Consider the following 12,581-nt stretch of genomic DNA (forward strand, 5'->3'; position numbering starts at 1 on the left):
GTTAAGGTAATTTATTCCTCGATCAATTACTCATGGCTTCCGCACAACCTGTTTTTAGAGACGGTGGTAGCAGTACCAAACCACCATGTTTTGTTGGAGAGCACTACTATTTTTAGAAAATCCGTATGCAAGCGTATCTCGAAGCACAAGGAGACGATATATGGGATGCAGTTGAAAATGGTCCTCACATTCCAAAAACTGTCATCAATAACAAAGAAGAAATAAAGATAAAAAATTCTTGGACTGATGAGGATAAAAGAAAAGTGCTTTTCGATAAAAAGGCTAAGAATATATTACAATCTGCACTAGGAATGGATGAATTTTTCCGCATATCTCACTGTAAAACAGCAAAAGAAATATGGGATACGCTGGAAATAACTCATGAAGGCACCATTGAGGTAAAAAGATCTAAACTCAACACACTATCACAAGAATATGAGTTATTTCGAATGCAGCCCGGAGAATCTATTCTAGATTTACAGAAAAGGTTCTCCCATTTAACCAATCATTTGACAGCACTTGGAAAAATCTTCACAAATGATGAACTAAATCTAAAAGTACTAAGGTCATTGACAAGGGCATGGCAACCAAAAGTTACAGCAATATCAGAAAAGAAAAGCCTATCCAAGATGTCTCTTTCTGCACTATTTGGAAAACTTCAAGAGCATGAAATCGAACTCGGAAGGCTAGAACAAAATGAAAGTCAAGAAAAGAAGAACAAAAATATTGCGTTAAAGACTGAATCAAGAGAACAAAGCAAAGAGAATGATTCAGATGAAGATGAAAATATTATCCTTCTTGTTAAGAAATTTGGTAAATTTCTTAAAAACGACAGAACATTCAAAAAGAAAAGCTTCAAGAAGAAAGATAATTCTACATCAAATCAAAATTTCACTTGCTTCGAATGTGGAAAACAAGGACATATTAAAGCAGACTGCCCAAATATTGCTAAGAAGAATTTCAACAGAAAGAAAGACTTCAAGAAAGCATACATAGCTTGGGAAGACAATGAAGTAAGTTCATCTTCAGAAACAGAAAGTGAAGAATGCGCCAATGTTGCATTAATGGCCTCGCATCAATCAGATGATGAAGAGGTTAGTAATATAGACTCTCCTCATTATAATAAGACTAATAATGAATTAATTATAGAATACAATGATGCTCAAAACGCAATAAAAGAATTACTCATTGAATGTAAAAATCTATGTAAACTAGTATCAACACAAAAGAAACAAATCTCAAGTTTACAAGAAAAAGTTGATATTATGGAGAAAAATTCTGAAAAACTAAAACAGAATTCTGCATGCAATAAATGTGAATCCCTCTCTTTCGAAATTGTTCAATTCCCCCCCCACACACACACACACACTAAACCCAATCCTACTCCATCTGGTCCTAAATTCCGTATGACTCATTTTGTTCAAATATATGATTGTTTCTATCCTTATGTGGTGAAGGCATTCTACTACAAAGGCCAAACTTTTCATGAGAAATCACTTCTAGTGACGAATCTCTAGGGCATTGATATAAGGCTAACCCATGTCATCCTTGCATCCATTCTTGATCTGCCGATTGATGGTCCTACTGTTTTTGGTAAGCATTGGTACTCAGTTCTAAACCTTAACAAGAAATAAGTCCTTAATGATCTGTTTCAAGTGGGCGAAAAAAATTATATGTCTACATCTCTAAAGCCCCTTTCCAAAGTGTTCAACAACATCAGTCAACACTCTATCTTGCCTCATTGTGGGAGTCACGATTACGTCTCTGACAATGACGCATTGATCATCTATCACCTCTTTAACCGCAAGAGGGTTAATATTTCCTACATCATAATTCAGAACATGATCGCTTACACAAATAAGGACTACAAGAAAAACACAATCCCTTATGGCATGGTTCTTACCAAAACGTCTAGGTATTTCCACATCCCTTTATCTTCTGAAACACCCACCATAAAGATTTCCAAATTTTCTTCCAATTAGTGTTTTGATGTAAACAAAAAAAGGTTAATTAAGAATGTTAATTATGATTCTAAATGATATGTTAATTTAACATGTGTTTTTGAGTGGAATAATCAAATATAGGTACCAAACATTACAAGCAAAATCACATTGAAAAGGAAGCCAAAATACAAAGACATAATGGAGAACATTCTTGATAGAAGTCTAGAAAACGAAGAACGTTCTCCATAGTTCTAAAATTTCAAGAACAAAATTATCTCATCTGTTGAAGAATAAATTGCTCCTGGATTTAACAACCATGTTATCAGCATTCTCCAAGGAATATACAAGATTCATCTCAACAAAGAATCAATCCAAAATACAAAGGATAAAAGCTATGGTTCATGATAAATCAAGAAAGTTCATTCTCGATAGTCAAGACTGATCATTCTCAAACTTGTTTGGCAAGAACGAATAACACTCTTGAAGTGTATGCTTCAACTGTATATTTGAGATATATGCGCAAGTGATAAAAGTCCATGAGATACTGTCAATAATGAATAATTCGAAGGCTACAAATAAGCTTATTCATAAAGCAGTAAAACAAAAAATGTTCAGTCAAGAACGTTCTTGTTTCAAGCCTGATTTTTTCCACAAGCTGACACATGACAGTTGGACTCTTTGCAACAGTCATATAAGTTTTCATAAGCCTCATTGAAGCCTATAAAAGGAACTCCAATCTTAAGGAAAAATCAGAGTTTCAAGTGCAAAGCAAATCATCACTTAAATACACTAATACTCAAAAGTCTCTCATATACTTAGAACCAATTCTGATTTTTCTCATTTGATTCCTAGAATAATTATATTGTATTTCTCTGTCAAAAGAATCAAAACTCATATAAGTTTTGAGCTTTCTCAGATTTTGACAAAACACTTTAAATCATAATCGTGTAAACTCAAGACTATTGTGTTGAAGATAGTTTGAGTAGTTTGTAGCAAATCCTTTTATGTGTAAAAAGTAAAGTGTAAAAATCCTCTCAAAGGTTGAAAGGTAGACTGTTGAAATCCTTTCTGGGTTGAAAGGAAGAGATGTGTAACAGATCAAGGTTGATCTAAACTGGTGATGTAAAAACCAAGAACGTTATCCGTTTGAGCATTTAGTGAAAAAATCTCACAAATTGTGATGATTGGACGTTACCTAGATTGGGTGAACCAGGATAAATCTCTGCGTGATTTCTCTCCTCTTATCTATATTTATTTACAATCTTTTGATTATTAAATTAAATAGATAACTTAAAATTGTGTGTTTATTACTAACCAATAACGTTATCTATTTCCTGCTTTCATAACCAATAACGTTTTTTTTATGTTTTTTGTTTTCACAACCAATATCAATCTTGAGTTAAAATCTTTAATTTTTAACATAAAATTTTAAAAGGATTAATTTACAATTCAAACTCCATTCCTTGTAAATTGATATTTCTGCTTCAGTGTATGATAAAACTCTTTTCACATATTATATTATTTTAGTTAATTTGTAAATATCTATTTTCACATATTATATTTTTATTTTGTATTGATGTTAAGTTGAATCTTTGATAAAACACTTTTATGAATTTCAATTATAATATTTTAGATAATATTTGTGGCTCCCTCCAATATTTTGTGCAAGATCCGCCACTCTCAGTACCCATATTCATATTGGTAGTTATGTGTGCCCACACCTATATCTATATTGTGGATTTTTAATCTACATGTTATAGGTATTTTTTGCACGTACTCAAAGGGTATGGGTCGAATTTCCATTCCTAAACATAGTTTTTCTCTCAACATAATCGTTTAAAGTAAAAGAGAATCAAAATCTAAGAGTTATTAACGAATCACTCAACTATCTTTTAATTTGTACCTCAAATTTGGCACGACTAATGGGATACTACAACCAACATTTCCAAAGGTTAATTTTTCAAAGTCATTATCATAATTGGCATATGAACTTATTTTCTGGTAAAAGTCTTAACAACATGGATGATGGTCAACATCAACATAAAAAAATAAAGTTATCATTAACCTCATGATCCCCCACAAGCCTTAGGAATGTCAACCTTTGTGGCTCCTCCTAATGAACCTAGTAATGCTCTGCTTGATACACCTCCACAACAAGTGGTAATGTCTACATCTTTCATCAAACAACATATTAATATGGGGATATATGACATCATATATCAAGTCTCTCAATAGTTAGCTGACATTGTTAAACTCATTATTTACGATGAAGTTTAAAAAGTTAAAGAATTAGAGAGCACAAGAGTCAATTCTAGTGATCATTCACTAACCTCTAATAATTAGGGACTTCAAGGATACCAAGGTAAAGTAGGAGTTGCTATGCACTGATCACCGTAAGACCATCTTATGTTATTTAAAAATATATATAATTAGAAAAGGAAACATATTTGGTCTATTCGCGATGCATCACATGATAGTTTGTTAACCTTATTTTATATATTCTTCAATGTGAAAACATTACTTTACGATTTATCTCTTCTTTCATAGAGATTGTTTACTTGTTCACAAAAATGCATTGAATTAAATGTTTTTGTTTCTTGAATGACAAACTCATGATAGTCTTTGCTAATGCATCGTAAATTTGAAGAGAATTATAGTTATAGAGTTTTATTATAACTATATAATAAGGATAGTTTAGTCTTTCTAGCCTCTAGTATTTATTCTCTTCTGTAACTCTTTGTGCTTTGTTAGCACTTTGCATTCTACTAAAATCTTAGCCTCATTTTATTTATTCTCTATGATTATTATTGTTATTACCATTGATTCAAAGTTCATTTTAACAGTTGCAAATAGTTTTTCAAACATGCTAATAATAATAAAATGTAAGGTCTTGTGTTCACACAACATGTGTGAAGATGTTCAGTTCTTGTTTATTCAATCGCTAAAAAAATTCATCATTTGATGTAAATTCCGGAGCAAACTACAAAACATCACCATTCATGAGGTGCTTAGATATTAACTGTTGGTGCGCAGTCCCATTCTCATGTGTCCTTTATAATCCAACCAGGTTATAACTTATCACAATATAAGAATAATGGCGAAGAATGCAAAGCAAGTCAACCCATTCTCCCATATGAAAAGACAAAAGACCAAGTCTTTTTTCAAAACACGTTGTGTAAAATGATAGAGTTTGATTTTTGTAATTTTAGGGATATAATTTAAACTTCAACCATTGTATATTTGACATTTATGTCACTTTAATTAATTGATACGTCCCGTCTTAAACAATTTTGAAATTATCTTATAATCTTAAATCTTTTGAGAATTGATCATCTCCTGCATAAAAACATTGCATTATACCACGGAACACATATAATAATTTGTGAACGTTGACGATTTATAACTAATATTTTGGAATAATGTGAGTGGTGTCCTTTTATCCCAATAACATTGTGTTGTATTTGATCATTTTACACAAATTTAAAAAAATTGTAAATGAAAAAATTAATAGTCATTTTACCATACTATCTTTATCTTTGTTAACCATCGATTTGTTCCAATTATCATAAATACAAGTGCCAGAATAATAAAGTAGGAAGGATGTACATAATATTAATTATTTGGTACAGTAAAAAAAATAAAGGCTTAAATATGTAAAAGTTTCATGTAAATAAGAGTCATTTTGATTTTAGTTCTCGTCAAAAGTTTGTCTTTCAATTTGACCTTATAATTTCAAAATATTTTTAGTTCAATCCTTCATTTGATTTTTTTTAAGCTGAAGTAGATATAAATAATGGCGTGTTAAATGTGACGGAGCGTAATTTATGTCGACTCGTCAATTAAATTACTAATCACCTAATTAATTCCATTAATTTATTTTTAATTATTATTAAAAAATAGAATTAGGAATAATAAAGATTTGGGAATTAGGTTTTTTTCCTTTCAAATACAAAGAAGAACTAAGAAGGAGATGAAGCTGCAAACTTCAGAACCAGATATTGCTGCAGTGGTTTTTTATGATAATCAATTTCATTCTCAAAACAAAGAATTTCACAACATTCTTAAATCACCTTGTTGTCGCTAACTTTCAGCTTCTCCTGCAAATAATCCTTCTTGTGGTTGTTGGCACACGGACGCTTACACTTGAATGTTATCCTTGTGCCATATGATAAAAAAAATGGCACAAGTGTAATCCTATTTTTAGTGTTCTTTTTGTTGAGACAATAGTTTGATGGAGAGTTATGATTTAATAAATGATGAGACACAATAGCATCAATAAGACCTATATACTTTAGTTTGTTAAGGTGAATAATAGTTCATTTGTCATATCAAATGCACAATAAAAAATATCAATTATTTGTGAAAAAAGAAATTACTAATTATGAATATGATTAATTGAAAATTGTGTAAAAAATTGATTCTCCATCTAAAATATGTATTAAAGTGATTCAAATTATATTCCTTTAAGTATGTCTTTGGTTTGAATATTTATTATGTTTTTTACTCACTAAATATTAATTCTTAAATAAATTAAATAATGTTAATTTTTTTTTTGTTAAAAAAAATATATGAAGAAAGGGAAATTATTATTATTAATAATGTGTTATTAATAATCATTTGACAACTGTTGTGTACGGGATTTGAATTTTGTTATTTGATGTTACAATTTCAAGCTATGAACACTAACTTAAAACCTCTGGAGCACATCAATTAATTACTCTGCAATTAAATATTTCTAATTGATTTTGAGATTGAATAAAAAAATAACATGACAGTGAATTGCAACTTAGCTCGTGGATAAGGATGGAATAGGTTAGGCCGTCCGTCAAGGACCTATGGTCTGGTCTGGTCTGGCCTATTTAATAAAAAGGTTAAGTTTATGCTATTTTTAAAGTCTATTTATTTAAATAGGTCAGACTCAGGCTTATAAAAAAACCTATTAGGCATGACAGGTCGACCCATATATATTTTATTATTTATTAATGTTATTTTTTATTATTATATTAATAATAATGTTTTCTATTTTAAATTCTATCAATTAAGCAATCACTCAGTAGTCATTTCATATTCGGTAGCCGTTCCATATTTGGTAGTTGTTCCATATTCGGTAGTCATTCAATTAGTCAATCACTCAATAGTCGTTTCATATTTGTTTGAGAGATAATAATAGGTGCGTTTGTTTCAGAAAAAAATCTACTCTTTGAAATCAAAAATTATTTTTTAGGGCTTAAAGCATGTTTATTTCAAATTTTTTTAAAATTATTTTGTTAGAAAAATTATTTTTTGTTTAACATATATAGATATGTACATTGATATTGGTATCTGAAGAGCATCATGCGGTATGAGTAGAATATTTAAATGTTTTAATGTGAATAAAGCTTTTAAATAGGCTTATAGGCCAAACCAGACTTTAAAAAAAGTCAAATCAGGCCGAAAAAAAAGCCTATGATAGGCCGTAGGCTAGGCTTAGACCTAAAAAATTAATCGTAGGCCAGACTCAGACCTTTCAAAGCCTGACCTGGCCTGACCTATTCCCACCCCTACTCGTGGATAGTGAATTACGTTCATTTTTATCGAAAATTAAATATGGGTCTAATAATAAAATAAACCATTAATACTTTTATAATGTGTAACTTTTTTTATAATATGGACAAAAAATATCTCCATATTTATTTATTTATTTATGTGACTAGAAGGAATAGCAATTGTTTGATTTAATTGATTGCTAGATATTTTTATGGGTTTATGAGCATATTTATGTATTTTTTTCTCTATTTTTATTTAGCTTATAGCAACTTTAGTCTCAAATAGAGATAAAATTTTAAGTAACATCTATAAGGAATAAAATTGATTACTTCTATAAGAATTATATTCTTAATTGACTTGCTGATGATTTGTTTGATTACTACATTTCCAACAATACTGCTAGAGATATTTGCGATACTCTGAAGAAGAAATATGAAACTGTGGAAGCTCGAAAATGTAAGAGTTGTTAAAGATTATGGAGTCGGTTATACGACATATATATTAGAATAGAAGATGATCCAATAAGGCAAAAAACTATAAATAATGAGATGGATTATCTAGAGTATAACAGGACCTATCATTTAGTATATTTGCTCCTGGTTGCAGACCGATAGGTTGTAAATGGATTTTATAAAAGAAACTAAAATCCGATGGAATTGTTGATAAATACAAGGCTCGCCTTATAGCTAAAAAATTTAGACCAAGAGAAAATATAGATTTCTTCAACATTTTTTCACCAGTCACTAGAATTACATCCATTAGGGTACTAATTTCACTTGCTTCTATTCATAACTTGGTAGTACACCAAATAGATGTCAAAACTGCCTTTTTAAATAGTGACTTAGAAGAAGAAATCTACATGGAGTAACCTGAAGGTTTTGCGATTTATGGACAAGAAAACAAGATTTGTAAGTTAGGTAAATCTTTGTATGGTCTTAAACAAGCTCCTAAGCAATGACATGAAAAGTTTGATAATGAGATTATATAGAAAGTTTAAAGTGAATGAAAGTGATAAATGTACTTATTACCAATTTGAAAATTGCATTTGCCTATCATTTGTCTCTATGTAGATGACTTACACATATTTAGTTTAAACATTAATATTGTAAATATTGTAAAATCATTGTTATCTAACAACTTTGATATGAAAGACCTCTGAGAAGCGAATATAATCCTTAGAATACAAATTACTAGATAAAAAAAGTGAATTTATTTAGATTAGTCTCAATATGTTGAAAAGATCTTAAAAAATTCAATTACTTTGACTATAAACCTGCTTGCACACCATATGATCCAAGTATAAAACTATTCAAAAATAATGGTGAAGATGTTAGACAAACTGAATATGTGAGCATCATTGGCAGGTTCAAGTATGTCATTGGGTATACTAGACCCAACATTGCCTACGTCGTGGGATTATTGTGCAAGTTTCCCAATAGACCTAGTATGGAGCATTGACATGCTATTGAGAGAGTCGTGATATACCTTAAAAGGACCATGAATCTCGGATTACATTATTAAAAAAAATTTGTTGTCCGTGAAGAATATAGTGATGCTAATTGAAACACTTTATCAAATAACTCCAAAGCAACTAGTGGCTATATAGGCTAAATTACATTCGTGGTCCCTTAACTTAATTTCAGGTAACATTTTAGTCCCTTATCTTTTTTTTCTTCCCGATTTAGTCCTTTATTCCTAATAATATCAAATAAAGTATATACATATGAGTTTATTTGAAGATTTGCGTTACGGATTTGATGAAATTTGTATTATATTGAAGAATATAATTAATTTTATGAGTTTTGGTTGAATTTTTTTTTGAATTTTTGTTTAAAAAAGGATAACGTTGTTGAAATTTTAAAACATAAAATATCAAATTGTCATTTAAAATTAAAATAAAGGACTAAGTCGGGAAAAAAAATAAAGGACTAAAACGTTACCTGAAATTAAGTTAAGGGACCACGAATGTAATTTAGCCGGCTATATATTTAACATAGTTGGAGGGGCTATATCTTGGAAATAGAAGAAACATACGATATTGATTCAATTCACGATGAAGTCTAAAATGATGATACTAGAAACCTCTAGTGAAGCAGCGAATTGGTTGAGATGCTTGGTAGTTGAGATCCATTTGTGGGAAAAACCAATGTTGAATGTGTTGATCCATTGTGATAGTACCACAACTATCACTACTAGAAAGTTGTTATTAGCGTCGGTCGAAAGTCTACAATAAAGGGCAAAAAACCAACGGTAACAATGATTTAGAGTTAGTGTCGGGGCAAGGCTAAAGCACTTAAAGTTTAACACTAGCAGGTCAAATAACGTTCGAGCTACAATATCATCGCCCAAACCAACCCAAATCCGACGCAACCATTAAAAATAGAATATTTGACGCTAGTATTACTCCATTGCGTCGTCAATTGAAAGAAAAAAAATAGTTTCAAGAAGTTGATGCTAAATTCAACAATTTTTAGTCAACAGATCATGTAACATGGGTAATGTCGGCACTAAATTCAACTAACAAAAGTTATAAATAAAATGATAGCCAACTCTATAAATAACATAGCGTCGATTTGTCTAGCACTATAGTGAACATTTGAAAAGTCAACAAAACATATAGTGTCAATCCATCCGACGCTAAAGTCATATTTTTGATAAAAACATAAGTCGTCGATTTGGCCGACACCTGTGACTGCATGTCTTTTATTTTTGTTCCACACAATTATATTTTTATTCTTAATAAAATACTTGATACTTATGAAACATTAACATACTTAATATTTTCACACATTGTCATATTGCATTAACAACATAAAAAACACACTATAAAGTATCATTTGTTTTGAAACTATAAAATAATAACTTAGTATGAAATTACAAAATAACAAAGTCACACAATATATATTTGTCGTCCAACGACTACAAACAAGTAAACATAACTACAAGATAAAGCTTCGTCCAGTGACGGATCGTCCACATGATCATCATAATGAGGATGCAAAGGAGGATGATTTGCACGACATGATCCACCAGCGTATTGACATTGCAAAATATCAATTTGATCCACAAAATATTGCTTTAATGCATCAAATTCATTCTCTAATTTCTTTGAATGCTCCCTAGCCTTTTTGACGACCTTGGTAGCCACTGGACCATTACATCATGAACAATTTGTTCAGCTATAATTCTAGCAGTCCTCTCGGCTTCAAAAGATATCCTAGCTATGAAATTAAAAGTATTCTAGGATTGTTGTGCAAGCGATGTGAACCCACGTCAGAGGTTGACAAACAAGTCTCCCATACCATAAACTCGACCACGTGTATGATCCTTTGTAGACTTTGTCCATAACTTAAGTATTGTCGCTCCGTCTACATTTTGAGCATCATTTTCCCTTGTTTTTCCAAGCTGTTTTTGTACTTCTTCAATTTTTTTTGAAATATTCTCTGGTTAATGGGAAAATTAATAAGGTAATAGTTGCATCAAATAACAAAATAAGAATTCACATATTAAAATAGAAAATGTTGACTTATGTATGGAGACTGTTAATAGATAGATAACATACTAACTAACAATTAAACAAATAGGTCAACATATAGATAACATACAAATTTACATCAATAATTGTACAAGGTATGTTAAAATGGAAAAAATAAAAACAACGAAAGTACAAATTTAGCATGATAAACTAAATAAAAATGTAAACATAAATTGCAAACAAAACCACATAATAACAAACCAAAACCAAACTATGATAAAACCAAAATCCAAGACAATAATAATAATAATAATAATAATAATAATAATAATAATAATAATAATAATAATAATAATAATAATAATAATAATAATAATAATAATAACAATAATAACAATAATAACAATAATAATAATAATAATAATAATAATAATAATAATAATAATAATAATAATAATAATAATAATAATAATAATAATAATAATAATAATAATAATAAAAAAAATAGTTTCAAGAAGTTGATGCTAAATTCAACAATTTTTAGTCAACAGATCATGTAACATGGGTAATGTCGGCACTAAATTCAACTAACAAAAGTTATAAATAAAATGATAGCCAACTCTATAAATAACATAGCGTCGATTTGTCTAGCACTATAGTGAACATTTGAAAAGTCAACAAAACATATAGTGTCAATCCATCCGACGCTAAAGTCATATTTTTGATAAAAACATAAGTCGTCGATTTGGCCGACACCTGTGACTGCATGTCTTTTATTTTTGTTCCACACAATTATATTTTTATTCTTAATAAAATACTTGATACTTATGAAACATTAACATACTTAATATTTTCACACATTGTCATATTGCATTAACAACATAAAAAACACACTATAAAGTATCATTTGTTTTGAAACTATAAAATAATAACTTAGTATGAAATTACAAAATAACAAAGTCACACAATATATATTTGTCGTCCAACGACTACAAACAAGTAAACATAACTACAAGATAAAGCTTCGTCCAGTGACGGATCGTCCACATGATCATCATAATGAGGATGCAAAGGAGGATGATTTGCACGACATGATCCACCAGCGTATTGACATTGCAAAATATCAATTTGATCCACAAAATATTGCTTTAATGCATCAAATTCATTCTCTAATTTCTTTGAATGCTCCCTAGCCTTTTTGACGACCTTGGTAGCCACTGGACCATTACATCATGAACAATTTGTTCAGCTATAATTCTAGCAGTCCTCTCGGCTTCAAAAGATATCCTAGCTATGAAATTAAAAGTATTCTAGGATTGTTGTGCAAGCGATGTGAACCCACGTCAGAGGTTGACAAACAAGTCTCCCATACCATAAACTCGACCACGTGTATGATCCTTTGTAGACTTTGTCCATAACTTAAGTATTGTCGCTCCGTCTACATTTTGAGCATCATTTTCCCTTGTTTTTCCAAGCTGTTTTTGTACTTCTTCAATTTTTTTTGAAATATTCTCTGGTTAATGGGAAAATTAATAAGGTAATAGTTGCATCAAATAACAAAATAAGAATTCACATATTAAAATAGAAAATGTTGACTTATGTATGGAGACTGTTAATAGATAGATAACATACTAACT

This window comes from Cicer arietinum, chromosome 4 (genome assembly GCF_000331145.2).
Source record: "Cicer arietinum cultivar CDC Frontier isolate Library 1 chromosome 4, Cicar.CDCFrontier_v2.0, whole genome shotgun sequence".
Classification (NCBI taxonomy): domain Eukaryota; kingdom Viridiplantae; phylum Streptophyta; class Magnoliopsida; order Fabales; family Fabaceae; genus Cicer; species Cicer arietinum.